Raw genomic sequence first — 20,630 nt, forward strand, 5'->3', positions numbered from 1 at the left:
AGACCAGCCTGGCCAACACGGTGAAACCCCATCTCTACTAAAAGTACAAAAATTAGCCAGGTGCCATGGCACATGCCTGTAACCCCAGCTACTCTGGAGGCTGAGGAAGGAGAATCGCTTGAACCTGGGAGGCAGAGGTTGCAATGAGCCAAGATTGTGCCACTGCACTCCAGCCCAGGCAACAGAGTGAGACTCTGTCTAAAATAAAATAAAATAAAATAAAATAAATAAAATAAAGATGATTGGCAGCTGACACTTTCTTCCTCATGGAACCCAGATGCCAGATTATGGGAAGCCCAAGCCACATGGAGGGGCTACATGAAGTAAAATTGAGGCACTCCACTTGGCAGCCCCAGCTGAGATTCCAGGCAAGAGCCTGCAGTAACTGTCAGCCATGCAAATGAGTCTTCTCATACATTTCAGTCCTTAGAGGCCCCAGGTGACTATAGCCTTGACCAGAACATTGTGAAAAAAAAGTTATAAAAAAGGAAAATTGGTAGTTTTTAAAAATAAAAATAAATGGCCAGGCACAGTGGCTCATGCCTGTAATCCCAGCACTTTGGGAGGCCAAGGCAGGTGGGTCATTTGAGGTCAGGAGTTCGCGACCAGCCTGACCAACATGGTGAAACCCTGTCTCTACTAAAAATACATTTAGCTGGGCATGGTGGCACACACCTGTAATCCCAGCTACTCAGTCTGAGGCAGGAGAATCACTTGAACCCAGGAGTCAGAGGCTGCAGTGAGCCGAGATCGCACCACTGCACTCCAGCCTGGGCAAGAAGAGTGAAACTCCATCTCAAAAAAATAAAATAAAATAGAAAATAAAACTAAATAGGCCGGGCACAGTAGCTCACGCCTGTAATCCCAGCACTTTGGGAGACCAAGGTGGGCAGATCACGAGGTCAGGAGATCGAGACCATTCTGGCTAACATGGTGAAACCCTGTCTCTACTAAAAATACAAAAAATTAGCCAGGGGTGGTGGCGGGAGCCTGTAGTCCCAGCTACTCGGGAGGCTGAGGCAAGAGAATCGCTTGAACCCAGGAGGCGGAGCTTGCAGTGAGCCAAGATCGCGCCATTGCACTCCAGCCTGGGTGACAGAGCGAGACTCCGTCTCGAAAAAAAAAAAAAAAAAAAACTAAATCATAATTAAATAATTTTTTTAAAAAAAGAACTAGAACAGGCCAGGCATGGTGGCTCACACCTGTAATCCCAGCACTTTGGGAGGCCGAGGCAGGTGGATCATGAGGTCAGGAGATCAAGACCATCCTGGCTAACATGGTGAAACCCCATCTCTACTAAAAATACAAAAAATTAGCCGGGCTCAGTGGCGGCCGCTTGTAGTCCCAGCTACTCGGGAGGCTGAGGCAGGAGAACCGCATGAACCTGGGAGGCGGAGCTTGCAGTGAGCCAAGATTGCACCACTGCAGTCTGGCCTGGGCGAAAGAGTGAGACTCTGTCTCAAAAAAAAAAAAAAAAAGAACTGGAACAGAAGAACCATCCCACTGAACCTAATCAACCAAGAGAATCATGGGAGATAATAAAGATGTTGTTCTTTCAGCCACTAATCTTTACAGTGATTTGCTATGCAGCAATGGATCATTGAAATACTATGTAAGTGTGGGCCGGGCGTGGTGGCTCACGCCTGTAATCCCAGCACTTTGGGAGGCCGAGGCCGGCGGATCACGAGGTCAGGAGATCGAGACCATCTTGGCTAACACGGTGAAACCCCATCTCTACTAAAGATACAAAAAATTAGCCAGGCGCGGTGGCAGGCGCCTGTAGTCTCAGCTACTCGGGAGGCTGAGGCAGGAGAATGGCGTGAGCCCGGGACGCGGAGCTTGCAGTGAGCCAAGAGAGCGCCATTGCAGTCCAGCCTGGGCGAGAGAGCGAGACTCCATCTCAAAAAAGAAAACAAAAGAAATACTATGTAAGTGTGAAGTTTTGTTGAACTGTGGCTGAGAACTTTTAATAGGTAGGAAGAATAATTTCAAATTCTGAAATTATCCCCCAATAAAATTGGCTTGGTCTAGGGGACCCAAAGGCACAAATTCTCTGAGGATAGGATTAGAAGGTCAACTAGAACAAGCCCTCCAAAAATGAAGAGATCCTGCCTACAAATATTTCTGAGTGCATGAAGCCTCTACTTGCATGCTGCCAGGATGACTGTGTACTTCCTCAAGGGCAGCTGTGCCAGTTAGGATTCTTGGGTTGCAAGCAACAGCAATAGACTCTGAAATGTAGCAAAATGATATCCAGGAACTCAAAGAATCAATGGGAAGGCTGGAGGGCCAGGTCAGAAATACCAGAAACAAAGGGAAGAAAAGAAGAAAAGTAAAAGTGAATAAATAAAAAAAGATTTAAAAAAAGAAAAAGAAAGCAAGGGAAGAGAAGATACTTGAAGATACTTGAACATCTTTAGCTTTTCCCTTTTTTTTTTTTTTTTTTTTGAGACAGAGTCTCACTCTTGTCACCCAGGCTGGAGTGCAATGGCGCAATCATGGCTCACTGCAACCTCCACCTCCCGGGTTCAAGCAATTCTCCTGCCTCACCTCCCAAGTAGCTGGGATTACAGGCATGTGCCGCCACAACTGGCTAATTTTTGTATTTTTAGTAAAGACAGTGTTTCACCATGTTGGCCAGGCTGGTCTTGAACTCCTGACCTCAGGTGATCCACCTGCCTTGGCCCCCCAAAGTGCTGGGATTACAGGTGTGAGCCACCCTGCCTGGCCATACTTGAACATCTTATCTGAGACCAGCAGTAGATCTAGAGAAGACCAATCATTTTATGCTGTCCTCTCATTACCCTATTCCAAGATTCAAATTCCAAAGAGTAATCTGTTCAATTGATCTAGCTTGGGTCACATGTTTTATATGAAAGGAACTCTAGACCAGTAACAATGGTAACTAGCCTGCTTGCAACTTACTGTCAAATGATTTAGGGAGAAAAAATGCATACACACAGGGAGAGAGAGTACAGGTGAGCAAATGTGGCAAAATGTGATCAATTAGTACATTTAGGTTTAGGGTACACAGGTTTGTGTTTTTTTGTTTGTTTGTTTGTTTGTTTTGAGGCAGAGTCTCACACTGTCATCTAGGCTGAGGTGCAGTGGCGCGATCTCTGCTCACTGCAACCTCTGCCTCCTGGGTTTAAGCGATTCTCCTGCCTCAGCCTCCCGAGTAGCTGGGATTACAGGCACCCGCCACCAGGCCCGGCTAATTTTTTGTATTTTTAGTAGAGACAGAGTTTCACTATGTTGGCCAGGCTGGTCTTGAACTCCTGACCTTGTGATCCACCCGCCTCAGCCTCCCAAAGTGCTGGAATTACAGGCATGAGCCACCTTGCCCAGCCTTTGTTTTTATTTTTTGAGATGGAATCTCGCTCCATCACCCAGGCTGGAGTGTAATGGCACAATTTCGTCTCACTGCAACCTCTGCCTCCTGGGTTCAAGCGATTGTCTTGCCTCAGCCTCCCGAGTAGTTGGGATTACTGGCATGCACCACCACGCCAGGCAAATTTTGTTTCTAGTAGAGATGGGGTTTCACCATGTTGGCCAGGCTAGTCTCGAACTCCTGACCTCAAGCAATCCTCCTGCCTCAGCCTCTGAAAGCGCTAGGATTACAGAAGTGAGACACCATGCCTGACTGATGTTTTTTGTTTTTTTTTTTCTTTTGCGACAGGGTCTCATTCTGCTACCCAGGCTGTAGTGCAGTGGCATGATCACGGCTCACTGCAGCCTGGACCTTTTGGGCTCAAGTCATTTTCCTGCCTCAGTTTCTGTCCCTACTGCTATCTCCCACATTCTTCCCTCTTTCATTGTGTGAGATATAGCCAGATACCCTAGTGGTTAAGAGTATGGGCTTTTCAGGAGTTCAAGCCCAACCTGGGCAACAAAGTGAGACCCCTGTCTCTACAAAATTAGAAAAATTATGGCCAGGCGCAGTGGCTCTGCCTGTAATCCCAGCACTTTGGGAGGGCCAGGTGGGCGGATCACTTGATCTCAGGAGTTTGAGACCAGCCTGGGCAACATGGCAAAACCCTGCCTGTACAAAAAAAAAAAAAAAAAATTAGCCAAGTGTGGTGGCATGCGCCTTGAGTGGTCTCCCAGCTATTCAAGAAGCTGAGGTGGGAGGATCACCTGAGCCAAAGAGGTTAAGGCTGCAGTGAGCCGAGATCGCAGGGCTCACGGTCTCAAAAATACATACATACATACATAAATTAGCCAAGTATGATGGTGTGCACCTGTAGTCCCAGCTACTGGGAGGCTGAGGCAGGAGGCTCACTAGAGCCAGGGAGGTCAAGGTGATTACACTCTACCCTGGAGTCTAAAAAAAAAAAAAAAAAAAAAAGATGAAAAAGAAAATGTGGGCTTTGACACTCACTGCCTAACCTGCTAAGCTGGTTCTGCTACTTACAAAGCTGTGTGATAGTGGCTGGTTACTTGAACTTTCTGTGCCTCCATTTCCTAAAGTGAGAACACTGATAATGATAACAACAACAATAATGCTTATGTCATAGGGTATTATCAGGATTAAATAGAACAGCATAGTCAAAGCTCTAAACACAGTGTCAAGCACAAAGCACTCAAATGTTAATAATGATCATGTATGGCAGTTCCAAACTTGCTTCGTAGGGGTTAATATCCAAGGGTTAGTAACAATGTTCTCCTCCCTCACCCCACACCATATTTTGCTTCATTATAGTAATTACAGTGTGAAATTTCCCTGCAAGTGAAAATAGATTCCTTGGGTAGAAGCCTAAACCCTGCACATGCCTAAAACTCTGTTTCGAAATACCTAATCTGAAAATGAACTGGCACAGCCCCAAGCTCCACCCCCAGGCTGTACTCTGAACCACTTTTCTCCCTGGGAAGGACACACAACTGAGGGGGAAAGAGAGAGCAGAAGAGAGAGATCAAAAAATGCAATTTAGGGTAAACAAGTACTTGACTTCTTCTTTTGCTTAAAGAGGGGAAAAACACCCCTGAGAAGAATCATATTTAAGGCAGATTTTTGGAGATAAAGAGCAGCCTGAGCTTTACAACCCGGAATCGCCTTGTTCATGCCTCTTCCTTTAAACTCAAATCAGGGTTTGGCGACCTGTGATTTTCGTGCCAGAGATGACACATGCGCCCGTTGGAATTGGCACCTGGCCTGGCTGCAACAGACTTGTCCTGCTCCACGACCTGCAAATGACTCCACAGCTGGAAGAATTTGAAGCCCAGCTCATTTTTGTTTTGTTTTTCCTTTCTAGCCTTACATATTAAACATATTTGCTTTGGAAGAAAAAATCATTTGCTATCAAATGCTTTAAAAGTATCCATTGTAAGAGGGCTAACATACAAATAAGGACTATGATCATGTTGGCAGCACATACACTAAAACTGAAACAATACAGAGAAGATTAGCATGGTCCCTGCAGAAGGATGACATGCAAATTCTGTGAAGCATTCCAGTTTTGGGGTTTTTTTTTTTTTTTTTTTGAGATGGAGTTTCGCTTTTGTTACCCAGGCTGGAGTGCAATGGTGTGATCTCGGCTCACGGCAACCTCTGCCTCCCAGGTTCAAGCTATTCTCCCGCCTCAGCCTCCCAAGTAGCTGGGATTACAGGCGTCCACCACCAGGCCCAGCTAATTTTTTGTATTTTTAATGGAGACGGGATTTCACCATGTTGGCCAGGCTGGTCTTGAAATCCTGACCTCAGGTTATCCGCCTGCCTCAGCCTCCCAAAGTGCTGGGATTACAGGCGTGAGCCACTGCACCCGACCCCAGGTTTTTGTTTTGTTTTGTTTTGTTTTGTTAAGTGTTAACAACAATGTAGAGAAATTGAACCATTTGTACACTGTTGGTGGGACTGTAAAATGGTACACCATTTCGGCAAATTGGTGGGCAGTTCTCCAAAATGTTAAACAAAGAATTGCCATATGACCCATCAATTATACCCGTAAGTATATACTCAAGTGAATTGAAAACATATGTCCATGCAAAATCCTGTACAGTAACATCCTTAACAGGTTTGCAATGTAATTGATTGATAATAGCCACAGGGTTTTAATTTTTATTTTTTTAAAGCTAGAATCTCAACTTACCTTATACATTCACCCCTGGCATAGAACTGTTTGCATGCCCCAACATGTCTACTCCTTCCTAATCTGTAAGTACTAAATCACTGGAAGAGGGTTTATCCTCTCAAATAAGCTTACTGTCATCACTTTAAAACTCTATTTCTTTTTTTTTTTTTTTTTGACAGAGTTTTGCTCTTGTCGCCCAGGCTAGAGTGCCATGGCACGGTCTTGGCTCGCTGCAACCTCTGTCTCCCAGGTTCAAGCAATTCTCCTGCCTCAGCCTCCCAAGCAGCTGGAATTACAGGCACCCACCACCATGTCCAGCTAATTTTTGTATTTTTAGTAGAGACGGGGTTCCACCATGTTAGGCAGGCTGGTCTTGAACTCATGACCTCAGGTGATCTGCCCACCTCAGCCTCCCTAGGTGCTGAGATTACAGGCATGAGCCACTGCACCTGGCCCCCAAATTCATTTTTTAAAAAAGGAAGTGTTTTACTCCAGGGCTGGAGTCAGCCAACCTTTATATGATGGGATACTATGAGTCAGCCAAACTATATGTTGGAATATCATGTAATCAGTGAAACATTATGAAGCTGCTTAACACTCAGCAGTTAAAAAAGATCTCCCAGATACTTTACTTTTTTTTTTTTTTTTTTTTGAGACGGAGTTTTGCTCTTGTTGCCCAGGCTGGAGTGCAATGGCACGATCTCGGCTCACCACAACCTCCGCCTCCCGGGTTCAAGTGATTCTCCTGCCTCAGCCCCCCGAGAAGCTGGGATTACAGGCACGCACCACCATGCCCGGCTAATTTTGTATTTTTAGTAGAGATGAGGTTTCTCCATGTTAGTCAGGCTGGTCTCGAACTCCCAACCTCAGGTGATCCGCCCACCTCGGCCTCCCAAAGTGCTGGGATTACAGGCATGAGCCACTGCGCTACTTTACTTTTAAAAAAAGTTGTGGATACATTGTAGGTGTATATATCAATGAAGTACATAGGATGTTTTGTTACAGTCTTGCAATGTGAAATAAGCACATCACAGAGAATGGGGTCCAGACACTTTAAGTTAAAAAAAAAAAAAGTAAAGCAGTATGTATAATAGGCCTTTTTTTTGTGTGTTACAAAAATGTATATATATAGGCCAGACACGGTGGCTCACGCCTGTAATCCCAGCACTTTGGGACGCCAAGGTGGGCGGATCACCTTAGGCCAGGAGTTCAAGACCAGCCTGACCAATATGATGAAACCCCATCTCTACTAAAAAAAATACAAAAATTAGCCGGCCATCTTAAAAAACAAACAAACAGGCCGGGCGCGGTGGCTCACGCTTGTAATCCCAGCACTTTGGGAGGCCGAGGCGGGCGGATCACAAGGTCAGGAGATCGAGACCACGGTGAAACCCCGTCTCTACTAAAAATACAAAAAAATTAGCCGGGCGTGGTGGCGGGCGCCTGTAGTCCCAGCTACTCGGAGAGGCTGAGACAGGAGAATGGCGTGAACCCGGGAGGCGGAGCTTGCAGTGAGCCGAGACTGCGCCACTGCACTCCAGCCTGGGTGACAGAGCGAGACTCCGTCTCCAAAAAAAAAAAAAAAAAAAAAAAAAAAAAAAAAACAAACAAACAAAAAACCTACAAAAATTAGCTGGGCATGGTGGCATGCACCTGTAATCCCAGCCACTCCAGAGGCTGAGGCAGGAAAATTGCTTAAACCCAGGAGGCAGAGGTTGCAGTGAGCTGAGATCGCACCATTGCACTCCAGCCTGGGCAACAAGAGTGAAAACTCCATCTCAAAAAAAAGAAAGAAATACAAGTGTCAATACTGAATTACAATGTGAAATATATTTGTTGCTGTCTGTGATTCAGCCAAAGGCTTGAAGACACTGAGCTAGGAGGGTGACTTTTTGGCCCCCATATTCTTTTTCATGACCTCAAACCTCTGGGCCAGGTTTGGTATATAGATCTGCGATCCCAATTCCTCTCAAGGGTAAAGTCAAGAGAGAAGTACTGCCAGTGGGAAGGCCATGGCTTCTGAGGTGGCCTTTTGAGGAACTGACTTAACCCTTGCCTTTTTCTAGAGACAGATAAATGTGAGGTGTTGCCATTCTTCGCAAATATTTTCCCACCTTGGCTTAGGAGCTATTCTTACATTTTCTCTCTTTTTTTTTTTTTTTTTTTTGAGATGGAGTTTTGCTCTTGTTGTCCAGGCTGGAGTGCAATGACATGATCTCGGCTCACCACAACCTCTGCCTCCCGGGTTCAAGCGATTCTCCTGCCTCAGCCTCCTGAGTAACTGGGATTACAGGCGTCCACCACCACGCCTGGCTAATTTTGTATTTTTAGTAGAGACAGGGTTTCTCCATGTTGGTCAGGCTGGGCTCGAACTCCCGACCTCAGGTGATCCACCTGCCTTGGCCTCCCAAAGTGCTGGGATTACAGGAGTGAGCCACCACTCCGAGCCCATTTTCTTTTTTTTTTTTTTTTTGAGACAGAGTCTTGCTCCGTCACCTAGGCTGGAGTGCAGTGTTACGAGATCTTGGCTCACTGTAACCTCCATCTCCCAGGTTCAAGTGATTCTCATGCCTCAGCCTCCCGAGTAGCTGGGATTAAAGGCATGTGCCAGCATACATGGCTAATTTTTGTTTCACCATGTTTGCCAGGCTGGTATGGAACTCCTGACCTCAGGTGATCTGCCTGCCTCGGCCTCCCAAAGTGCTGGGATTACAAGCATGAGCCACTGTACCCAGACAATATTTTCTTTCCTTTCCACCTGTCTTCCTCTTTCCTTTCTTTTTCCTCCTTCCTTTTATTTTATTTTATTTTTTGAGACAGAGTCTCGCTCTGTTACCCAGGCTGGAGAGCAAGGGTGCAATCTTGGCTCACTACAATCTCCACCTCCTGGGCTCAAGTGATTTTCCTGCCTCAGCCTCCCGAGTAACTGGGATTACAGGCACGTGTAATCCGCGCCCTGCCCTTATTTTTTATTTTATTAGAGACAAGGTCTTGCTCTGTCACCCAGGCTAGAGTACAGTGGTACAGTCATAGCTCACCGCAGCTCAGACTATTCCACTGCTTCTCAGGCTCCTGAGTAGCTGAGACTACAAGCGCATACCACCACACCCAGCTAATTTTTAAAATTTCTTTGTAGAGACAAGGTCTCACTATATTGCTCAGGCTGGTCTTGAACTCTTGGCCTCAAGTGATCCTTCCGCCTTGGCCTCCCAAACTGCTGCTTACACTTCGATCACAGGTGTCAGCCACTGCGCCCAGCCTCTTCATTTATTTTTAACTTCTACAAAGGAAATGCGATATAAGTCCCTCAGCCACCCACTTCCTCTTCCAGAGGAGCCACCATTGCCAGTTTCTTAGGTATTATTTAAGAGATGCATTTACAAATAAACACACACACACACACATATTTATATATATTCTTTTTTTTTTTTTTTTTTTTTCTGAGACAGAGTCTCCCTCTGTCACCCAGGCTGGAGTGCAGTGGCGTGATCTCTGCTCACTGTAACCTCCGCCTCCCGGGTTCAAGCAATTCTCCTGACTCAACCTCCCAAGTAGCTGAGATTACAGGCATGCACTACCACGCCCAGCTAATTTTTTAAATTTTCAGTAGAGCCGCGGTTTCACCATGTTGGCCAGGCTGGTCTTGAACTCCTGACCTCAAGTGATCCGCCTGCCTTGGCCTCCCAAAGTGTTGGGATTACAGGCATGAGCCACCTCATCTGGCCTATACATATATACATTTTTGTAACACAAAAAAAGGCCTATTATACACACTGCTTTACTTCTTTTTTTTTTTTTAACTTAAAGTATCTGGACCCCATTCTCCATGATGTGCTTATTTCACATTGCATGCCTGTAACAAGCATCCTATGTACCCCATTGATATATACACCTACAATGTATCCACAACTTTTTTTAAAAGTAAAGTATCTGGGAGATCTTTTTTAACTGTTGAGTGTTAAGCAGCTTCATAATGTTTCACTGGCTATATGGTATCCCATCATATAGAGTTTGGCGGGCATTTAAATGTTGGCTGACTCCAGCCCTGGAATAAAACACTTCCTTTTTTAAAAAATGTATTTGGGGACCAGGTGTGGTGGCTCACGCCTATAATCTCAGAACTTAGAGATGCCAAGGTGGGCGGATCACCTGAGGTCAAGAGTTAAAGACCAGCTTGGCCAACATGGTGGAACCCCGTCTCTACTAAAAATATAAAAATTAGACAAGCGTGATGGCGGGTGCCTGTAATTCCAGCTGCTTAGGAGGCTGAGGCAGGAGAATTGCTTGAACCCAGGAGGCAGAGGTTGCAGTGAGCCAAGACCGTGTCATTGCACTCCAGCCTGGGCAACAAGAGCAGTGAAACTCCGTTTCAAAAAAAAAAAAAAAAAGCAAAGAAAAGAAATAGTGTTTTTTTTTTTTTTTTTTTTTTTTTTTTTTTTGAGACGGAGTCTCGCTCTGTCGCCCAGGCTGGAGTACAGTGGCGCAATCTCGGCTCACTGCAAGCTCCGCCTCCCGGGTTCACGCCATTCTCCTGCCTCAGCCTCTCCGAGTAGCTGGGACTACAGGCGCCCGCCACCACGCCCGGCTAATTTTTTTGTATTTTTAGTAGAGACGGGGTTTCACCGTGGTCTCGATCTCCTGACCTTGTGATCCGCCCGCCTCGGCCTCCCAAAGTGCTGGGATTACAAGCGTGAGCCACCGCGCCTGGCCTAAGAAATAGTGTTTTAAAGTGATGACAGTAAGCTTATTTGAGAGGATAAACCCTCTATCAATGATTTAGTACTTACAGAATAGGAACATGGAAGGAGTAGCCATGTTGGGGCATGCAAACAGTATCTACGCCAGGGGTGAATGTATAAGACAAGTTAAGATTCTAGCTTTAAAAAAAATAAAAATTTGCCAGGCGCGGTGGCTCACGCCTGTAATCCCAGCACTTTGTGAGGCCGAGGTGGGTGGATCACCTGAGGTCAGGAGTTCAAGACCAGCCTGACCAACATGGAGAAAACCCGTCTCTACTAAAAATACAGAATTAGCCGGGGTGGTGGCGCATGCCTGTAATCCCAGCTACTCGGGAGGCTGAGGCAGGAGAATCGCTTGAACCTAGGAGGCAGAGATTGCAGTGAGACAAGATCGCACCATTGCACACCAGCCTGGGCAAAAAGAGCGAAACTCCATCTCAAAAAAAAAAAAAAATTTAAAACCTTCTGGCTATTATCAATCAACTACATTGCAAACCTGTTAAGGATGTTACTGTACACGTCAGTCATGATGTCTGCCCCACTTACCCACAGACCCTTCTAAAGACAGGGCAGAAGTCACCTTCTTTGATACCATGTGACTGGCAACTTTTGCTCACACCACAGCTGATTGAGTCAGACATGGGCATCAGCCCCAGGGGCAGCCAATGCATGGGTAGGGCAAGTGATTTATGAGATGGCTGGACCTAGAATATCTGGCCCAACAGGAACCAGGTTGACCTGTGAGATTACCACTTGGGATGCCTTTAAATTAGAAACTCTAGAGTAAATCAACTTTTTAAGAAAAGGATTTGAAGCTGAAGGGATAAAAGATATATAAGACAGGAGGGAGTAGGGTGGGAAATGAAAGAACAGAAACTGAATATTCAGAGCTAGGGGGTAGAGAAAAGATACTAAAAAAAGCGCAAAGCTGGTCAATTTCCAGCAATACAGCAGATTAGATAGCCTGAAACACTCAACCCCACCCGCAAAAACATCTGGAAATTCTGAGTAAAAGATAACAAGTACTCTTTTAAACGAATCACAGGGTTCACAGGAAAGAAAGGGAAATCCCCCATGTCAAAAAACAAAAATGGAACTGAAACACAACGGGTAGTGTGAACTGATACTATGCCAGAGGAGGAGGTGTCACGGGTCTCAGAAAGCAAAGACCTCCAATTGCAATGCAAATGCAAGGGCAGGAAATCAGGCCTTGGGGCTCATATAATCCGAAATTACAACACAGAAATCATCCTCCTGGAGCTAGGAGTCAACCCACCAAGCAAAGGCGTAGCTTCAGATAATAGCATGTTTGCACAAAAACCATCGAAAGATGAGCTAATAATTATTAAGGACACAAAAGAAGGTACCAAAATATGCAAACCGAATAATATTGTCAAAAAAAAAAAAAAACAAGCAGGTTTGATGAAGAACCTGGCTCAGGCCTGTAATCCCAACACTTTGGGAAGCCAAGGTGGGCAGATCACAATGTCAGGAGATCAAGACCATCCTGGCTAACACGGTGAAACCCCCGTCTCCACTAAAAATACAAAAAAGTTAGCAGGGCATGGTAGCAGGTGCCTGTAGTTCCAGCTACTCGGGAGGCTGAGGCAGGAGAATGACGTGAACCCCGGAAGCAGAGCTTGCACTGAGCCAAGTTCGCGCCACGGCACTCCAGCCAAGGGACAGCGCAAGACTCCATCTCAAAATAAATGAATAAATACATAAATAAAATAAAAACTAATTTCTGGCTGGGCACGGTGGCTCACGCCTATAATCCTAGCACTTTGGGAGGCCGAGGCAGGTGGATTGCCTGAGCTCAGGAGTTCGAGACCAGCCTGGGCAACAACGATGAAACCCCGTCTCTACTAAAATACAAAAAATTAGCCAGGCATGGCAGCATGCGCCTGTAGTCCCAGCTACTCAGGAGGCTGAGGTAGGAGAATCACTTTAACCCAGGAGGCAGAGGTTACAGTGAGCTGAGATTGCACCACTGCACTCCAGCCTGGGCAACAGAGCAAGACTCCATCTCCAAAAAAAAAAAACTAATTTCGTTCTCTTTTTTTTCTTATTTAGTATTACTTTTTTTTCTAGAGACATGGTCTTACTCTGTAGCCTAGTCTGGAGTGCAGTGGTGCAATCATAGTTCACTGCAACCTCAAATTCTTGGGTTCAAGGGACCCTCCAGCCTCAGCCTCTTGAGTAGTTGGGACTACAGGCATGTGTCACCATGCCTGGTTCAGGACTCATTTATTGAATGACACTATGTACCAGACCTGTCCCAAGCACATGCCAATGCAGTTCCTATTATGAAAGCTTACAGTCCAGACTTGACAAATTCCCAAATGACTACCCTGGAAAATTTCAACCCCCATACTGGGACTCAGTTTCTACGTTTGTGAAATGAGCAATTTAAACTCAATGTTTCCCCTAGTGTAGGTAAGATTATTTTTGGTAAAATAGTCGGGCACCATTAAAAAACACTGTGGAAAAGAGTCTCTTTTTCATTTTTTTTTTTAAGTAGAGATCGGGGGTCTCACGATGTTGCCCAGGCTGGTCTCAAACTCCTGGCCTCAAGTGACCCTCCCATCCCGGTCTCCCGAAGTGCTGGGATTACAGCCGTGAGCTACCACACCCAGCCAGTCACCCCTTTTCCTTTCTTTCTTTTCCTTCTTTCTTTCCTTCTTTCTGTCTTTCTCTCTCTCTCTCTCTTTCTTCTTTCTTTCTTTCTTTCTTTCTTCTTTCTTTTTTTTTCGAGATGGAGTTTGGCTCCCATTGCCCAAGCTGGAGTGCAATGGTGCGATCTTGGCTCACGGCAACCTCTGCCTCCTGGGTTCAAGTGATTCCCGAGTAGCTGGGATTACAGGCGCCACCACCACCCCTGGCTAATTTTTTGTATTTTTTGTAGAGATGGGGTTTCACCATGTTGGCCAGGCTGGTTTCGAATTCCTGACCTCAGGTGATCCACCCATCTCAGCCTCCCAAAATGCTGGGATTACAGGCTTGAGCCACCACGCCCGGCCTCAGTCACTCCCTTTTCAATCCTCTTCTAATTCTACCTCTAGTAGGAAGTCTCAATGTGGTGCAATCTCCTTTTCTGTTTTTGATTTTTTTGAGTCAGGGTCTCACTCTGTTGCCCAGGCTGGAGTGCAGTGGCACAATCGTGGCTCACTGCAGCCTTGACCTCCTGGGTTCAAGTGATCTTCCCACCTCAGCCTCCCAAGTAGCTGAGACCCCAGGCAGGTGCCATTATGCCCTGCTAATTTTTTTTTTTTTTTTTTTTTTTTTTGTAGAGACAAGGGTCTCCCTATGTTGCCCAGGCTCGTCTCAAACTCCTGGCCTCAAAATATTCTCCCACCTCAGTCTCCCAAAGTGCTGGGATTACAGGCATGAGCCACCACCCCCAGCCCAATCTCCTCTATGACAAAGGACAAGCAGATCTGGACCCTAAAGCCTGTACAGGCAACAGTCTCCAGCCAGCATATAATCACATTGTGTTGTTTCACTGTCTTTATTTTTACTTCTAGCTCCCATTTATGGCAAGAGGTATAGGTTTTCTGCTTATGTATTGACATAACGTTTCCTTTTGAAATAAAATTCATATAGCTAAAAATAAGTGAACCGATGCAAGAAAAATGCTAACTAATATAGATGGTACAGATATAAAAATGCTAAATAATATAGATGATATGGCAAAAATCATAAAGATAGAACAGGAACAACTCAAGTTAGGCAAACACAGATCTATTTCACTCAGCCCATTTTGCAGGCATGAAACCTAAGGCCCAGAGCAGGTAATAGAATCTCAGCATTATCTCGCTGCCTCCGACATGGCAAGGAAATTGCAGAGGATGGCTGTGCATTCAGAATTCGTTAGACAGTCATGAACTTCAGGAGATTCCAAGCCAGCAAGCAGGTCTGCCGGTCAGGTATGCAGTTCCTGAATCCACAAGTGATTGTATTGCACCTTCCTTTCCACCTTGTCCCCACTGGACAAGATTCATTCATTCAACAAATATTTATGCTCCCTGCAGCAGTACACATACTAAAATTGGAATAACACAAAGATTAGCATGGCCCCTGTACAAGGATGACATGCAAATTCATGAAGTGTCTCATATTTAAAAAAACAAACAAACAAACAAACAAACAGAAAAACAGTCCAGGCGCAGTGGCTCATCCCTATAATCCCAGCAATTTGGGAGGCCAAGGCAGAAGGATCATTTGAGCCCAGAAGTTCGAGACCAGCCTGGGCAACATGGTGAAACCGCATTTCTACAAAAAACGCAAAAATTAGCTGGGAGGCCGGGTGCAGTGGCTCATGCCTGTAATCCCAGCACTTTGGGAGGCTGAGGCAGGCAGATCACCTGAGGTCAGGAGTTTGAGACCAGCCTGGCCAACATGGTGAAACCCCGTCTCTACTAAAATTACAAAAATTAGCTGGTCATGGTGGTGCGTGCCTGTAGTCCCAGTTACTCTTGAGGCTGAGGCACAAGAATCACTTGAACCCAAGAGGCAGAGGTTGCAGTGAGCTGAGATCGCGCCACTGCACTCCAGCCTGGGAGACAGAGCAACAGACTCGGTCTCAAAAAAAAAAATTAGCTGGGCATGGTGGCACATGCCTGTAGTCCTGGCTACTTGGGAGGCTGAGGCCGGAGGAGCACTTCAGCCCAGGAGTTCCAGGCTGCAGTGAGCCATGATAGCGCCACTGCACTCCAGCCTGAGCGGCAGAACAAGACCCTATCTTAATATATACATATACAAAAACTGGCCAGACTTGGTGGCAGGTGCCTATAATCCCAGCTACGGGGGAGGCTGAGGCAGGAGAATCGCTTGAACCAGGGGGCGGAGGTTGCAGTGAGCTGAGACTGCGCCACTGCACTCCAGGTTGGGTGACAGAGTGAGACTCTGTCTCAGAAAAAAAAAAAAAAAAAAAAAAAAAAATCCCAGAGATATATTTGTTGATATCCTGCCGTTTACCCGGCACTGTGTTAATTCTTAGGAATGTAATGGTGAGACACAAAGAGCAACAGTCTCTCCTCTCTGGACTTTGTAATCCAGCGGGGACGGGGACAGAACATCAGTTAACACATACACAAAAGCAAGATAATTACAGATTGTAATCAGTGCTGCAAAAAAAAAAAAAAAAATAGCTTGTGACAGGTACAGAATAATCACAGAACTACTTATTTAACTAGTTAGGCTTGATGGTATTTATTTGTTAATTTACTTTGACCAGGTATAATGTGGTTCAAAATTCAAAAGGTACAAAAGATTTCTGGTGAAAATCTTTCTTCCACTCTTCCCTAGACACCCAGCATCTTTCCCTAGAGACAACAAGAGTTAACTGTTTCTTGTGTATCCTTTCAGAGGTATTTGAATCATGTACAAGCAAAAAATATATCTCCTGTTTTTTACTTAAATGGTAACATAGAGGCCAGGTGCAGTGGCTTATGCTTGTAATCCCAGTATTTTGGGAGGCTGAGGTGGGAGTCATTGGAAGCCAGAAGTTTGAGACTGGCCTGGACAACACAGCAAGACCTTGTATCTACAGAATTTTTAGGCCAGGTGCATGGCCTGTAAACCCAGCATTTTGGGATGCTGAGGCGGGTGGATTACCTGAAGTCAGGAGTTCAAGACCAGCCTGGCCAACATGGCCAGGGATCGGTGGATCACAGGCCAGACTGGATTACAGCCTGGCCTGTAAGCCCAGCAGTTTGGGAAGCCAAGGTGGGTGGATCACTTGAGATCAGGAGTTCAAGACCAGTCTGGCCAATATGGCGAAACCCCATATCTACTAAAAATACAAAAATTAGCTGGCGTGGTGGCACGTGCCTGTAATCCCAGCTACTTGGGAGGCTGAGGCATGAGAATCGCTTGAACCCGGGAGGCAGAGGTTGCAGTAAGCCAAGACCGCACCACTGCACTCCAGCTTGGGCGACAGAGAGAGACTCTGTTTCAAAAAAATAGAAATAAAAATGAAAAATAAAAATACAAAAATTAGCCAGGCATGGTAGTGCACACCTGTAATCCCAGCTACTCGGGAAGCTGAGGCAGGAGAATCGCTAGAACCCAGGAGGCAGAGGTTGCGGTGAGCTGAGATCACGCCACTGTTCTCCAGCCTGGACAACAGAGTAAGACTCCATCTCAAATAAATAAATAAATAAAAAGGTAACATGTATGCAATACATCCTTCCCACCTTACTTTTTTCACCTACCAGCACATCTTAGACATTTCTTCACTTTCTTTAGGTAAGTGGATAGAAAAGGCAGCCTTTTGTCAAGCACAGAATTCAGGCTGGGAGTGGGGTACAATCCAGACGATTTCAAGTACCAAGAGTTTGATATGTGCAGAAAGAGGAAGACGCCAGTATACCTGGGCGTGATAAGCAAGGCTCAAGAAGCAATGAGAATGCCAGACAGAGAGGCAGGGTCTGGGCATGCAGGTTCTTGTCGGTCATAAAAGAAGTTTGCCATTTATTCTAATTGCAGTAGCCACTGGATGTGTTTTTAACAGAGTGACATGATCTGACTTGCATTTTCCAACGATAACCCCGGTGACTGTGTGGGGAGTTGGGTCAAGACTGGGAGAGGATACCAGATGAGAAGTGGCTGCGGTATTCTAGGCAAGAGGGGATATGAGCTTGGGCTAAGACGATGTAGGAGAAAGGATGGGGCTTCAGGGTATATGTTGAAGCTAGACAAGAAAAACTTCAAAACAGATTAGATGTGGACAGCAAGAGAAAGTAGAGAATTGAACCCCTGGGAAGTGGCATTGTTAGGTTTTGTGGGTGACTTCATGTCTATAACTTGCTTTATGATACTTCAATATAATCAGTTTGTTTGTTTTTGTTTTTTGAGACAGTCTCACTGTCTCACTGTGTCACCCAGGCTGGAGTGCAGTGGCAGGATAATGGCTCATGGCAGCCTCGATCTCTCTGGCTCAATCTATCCTCCCACCTCAGCCTCCTAAGTAGCCGGGACTACTGGCACACACCACCAAACCTGGCTATTTTTGTATTGTTTGTAGAGACAGGGTTTTGGCCAGGCATGGTGGCTCACATCTGTAATCCCAGCACTTTTGGAGGCCAAGGCGGGCGGATTGCTTGAGCTCAGAAATTCAAGACCAGCCTGGGCAACATAATGAGACTCCATCTCTACTGAAAATACCAAAAAATAGCCAGCATGGTGGTGCACACCTGTGGTCCCAGCTACTCGGGAGGCTGAGGTGGGAGGATTGCTTGAGCCTGCGGGAGAAGGTTGCAGTGAGCCGAGATTGCACCACTGCACTCCAGCCTGAGTCACAGAGCAAGATCCTGTCAATAGAAAAATAAAGGAAAGAAAGGAAATGAAGGAAGGAAGGAAGGAAGGAAAAGAAAGAGAGAGAGAGAAAGAAAGAGAAAGAAAGAAAAAGAAAGAAAGGAAGGAAGGAAGGATGGGAGAGGAGGGGAGGGAGGGAAGGAAGGAAAGAGAAAAAGAAGGAAGGAGGGAGGGAAGAAAGGAGGGAAGGAAGGAAGGAAAGGAAGGAAGAAGAGCTGAGAATTTGTATTTCTTTCTTTTTTTTTTTTTTTTACGATGGGGTTTCACCATGTTGCCCAGGCTGGTCTTGAACTCCTGAGCTCAAGCAATCTGCCAGCTTCAGCCTTCCAAAGCTCAAGGTGTGAGCCACTGCACCAGCCTAATCAGTCTGACATTATATAAATGTCAGTTTAAGCCGATGTTTTTTTTGTTTGTTTTCTTTTAACATACGGGGGTCTCCCTCTGTTTTGCTGAGGCTGAAGCGCAGTGGTGTGATTATAGCTCACTGCAGCCAAATTCCTGGGCTCAAGCCATCGTCCTGCCTCAGCCTCTTGAGTAGTTAAGACTACAGATGCATGCTACCATGCCTGGCTAATTTTTAAATTTTTAGTAGAGATGAGGTCTTGCTGTGTTGTCCAGGCTGGTCTCCAGCTCCTGGCCTCAAGGGATCCTCCTGCCTTGGCCTCCCAAAGTGCTGGGATTACAGACACAAATCACAACACCTAGCTCCCAGTGATTCTCAAAGTGTTATCTGTGGGCCAGAATCACTTGATTAGATTAGATTAGGTTAGGTTAGAAATACGAATTCTCCCTGGCACTGCGGCTCATGGCTGTAATCCCAGCACTTTGGGAGGCAGGTGGATCACGAGGTCAGGAGATCAAGACCATCCTGGCTAACATGGTGAAACCCCGTCTCTACTAAAAATACAAAACATTAGCTGGGCACAGCTACTTGGGAGGCTGAGGCAGGAGCATTACTTGAACCCAGGAGGCAGAGGTTGCAGTGAGCCAAGAACGCGCCACTGCACTCCAGCCTGGGCAACAGAGCGAGACTCGTCTCAAAAAAAAAAAAAAAAAAGAACATAGAATACAAAGATAATTAACCACCACTTAACAGTAATGGCCGCACCAGCAAACTAAAATAGAAGTAAATTCCAGAATGTTTTGGAGACAGGTAAGAAACAAAGGGAGTGTTCTCAACAATGGAACCTTATCAGAAAAAGGGAAGCAATGCTAGACTTGTCTGGAACAGCCTTTTCTAGGTGTGGTTCCCCAGAGCCCTGGGAAAAACAGGCCTTATCTTGAAAAGAGGAAGGATTGGATGCAAGGAAGTTTGAAGCAAACAATGGCAGTTCAGGCCTTGTTGGAGAGAACTGAGTTGTGTGCAAAAGTAATGAGGGAAAAAGGTTTTTTAAAGCAGAATTCTGACCACAGAAGGCATGCTGTAGGTGGGGGGAGGAAAAAGTTTGTTTCTAAGAACAGAGAAGACAGAAGAACACATGGGTACAGAGAGACAAGGAGACCAGGATTAGAGTCTGGGGTCACCAACTAAAAGGCACATATGACCCTGGGCAAGGGATTCCACCTTCACCTTTTAGTATTTCACTATTTTCCCCCTCTAAGAAGTTAGACTCTCAGCTGCTGTAAATTTAAAAATCATTCCCCAAGGCCTTTCTCTTTCTACCATCTTGGAGCCTGTCTGCTTGACAGGGCTTTTTTTTTTTTTCTTTTGAAACAAGGTCTCACTCCATCGTACAGGCTGGAGTGCAGTGGTGCGATCATATCTCACTGTAACCTAGAGCATCCCAGGATCAAGCGATCCTCTAACTTCAGCCTCCTCAGTAGCTGGGAACACAAGTGCATGCCACCACACCTAGCTAACTTTTTTTAGTGTTTTGTAGAGATAGGATCTCCTTATGTTATATTTAGAGACCCAGGCTGGTCTCTAAATCCTAGGCTCAAGGGATCTTCTCGCCTTGGCCTAGTGCTGGGATCACTGGCGTGAGACACCCTGCCCAACCAGGACAGGACTTCTAAAAGGCAGATATGTCTGGAAGGCTGTGGTCTAAGGCCATTTTCCTTTTTTTTTTCTTTTTCTTTTTTTTTTTGACACAGACTTTCACTCTGTCACCCAGGCTGGAGTGCAATGGCATAATCTCGGCTTACTGCAACCTCCGCCTCCCGGGTTCAAGTGAGTCTCCTGCCTCAGCCTCCTGAGTAGCTGGGATTACAGGCATGTGCCACCACATCCAGCTAATTTTGTATTTTTAGTAGAGACGGGGTTTCACTATGTTGGTCAGGCTGGTCTCGAACTCCTGACCACAGGCGATACACCCGCCTCGACCTCCCAAAGTGCTGGGATTACAGGCATGAGCCACTGCACTCAGCTTTATTTTCTTTTTATTGTAGAGACAGGGTCTCACTATGTTGACCAGCCTGGTCTCAAATTCCTGGCCTCGGGTGATCCTCCTGCTTAGGCCTCCCAAAGTGCTGAGATTACAGGCATGAACCACTGGGCCTGGCCCCA

General features: G+C 45.9%; 1 protein-coding gene and 2 non-coding genes across 3 annotated transcripts in view; 2 read left to right on the forward strand and 1 right to left on the reverse strand.

The window, feature by feature from the left end:
- The window catches only part of NCOA3 (nuclear receptor coactivator 3), a 232,890-nt gene that overhangs the window by 154,267 nt on the left and 57,993 nt on the right, over nucleotides 1-20,630 (reverse strand). The gene's annotated exons all lie outside the window — the stretch shown is intronic.
- LOC129474980 (U6 spliceosomal RNA) lies at nucleotides 5,353-5,460 on the forward strand. The gene has a single exon (XR_008654719.2). It is a non-coding gene; the product is annotated as a U6 spliceosomal RNA (small nuclear RNA).
- On the forward strand, nucleotides 14,826-14,929 carry LOC129474990 (U6 spliceosomal RNA). Its single transcript, XR_008654727.1, has one exon. It is a non-coding gene; the product is annotated as a U6 spliceosomal RNA (small nuclear RNA).

The sequence above is a fragment of the Symphalangus syndactylus genome, chromosome 24 (assembly GCF_028878055.3).
Source record: "Symphalangus syndactylus isolate Jambi chromosome 24, NHGRI_mSymSyn1-v2.1_pri, whole genome shotgun sequence".
In the NCBI taxonomy this organism is placed as follows: Eukaryota; Metazoa; Chordata; class Mammalia; order Primates; family Hylobatidae; genus Symphalangus; species Symphalangus syndactylus.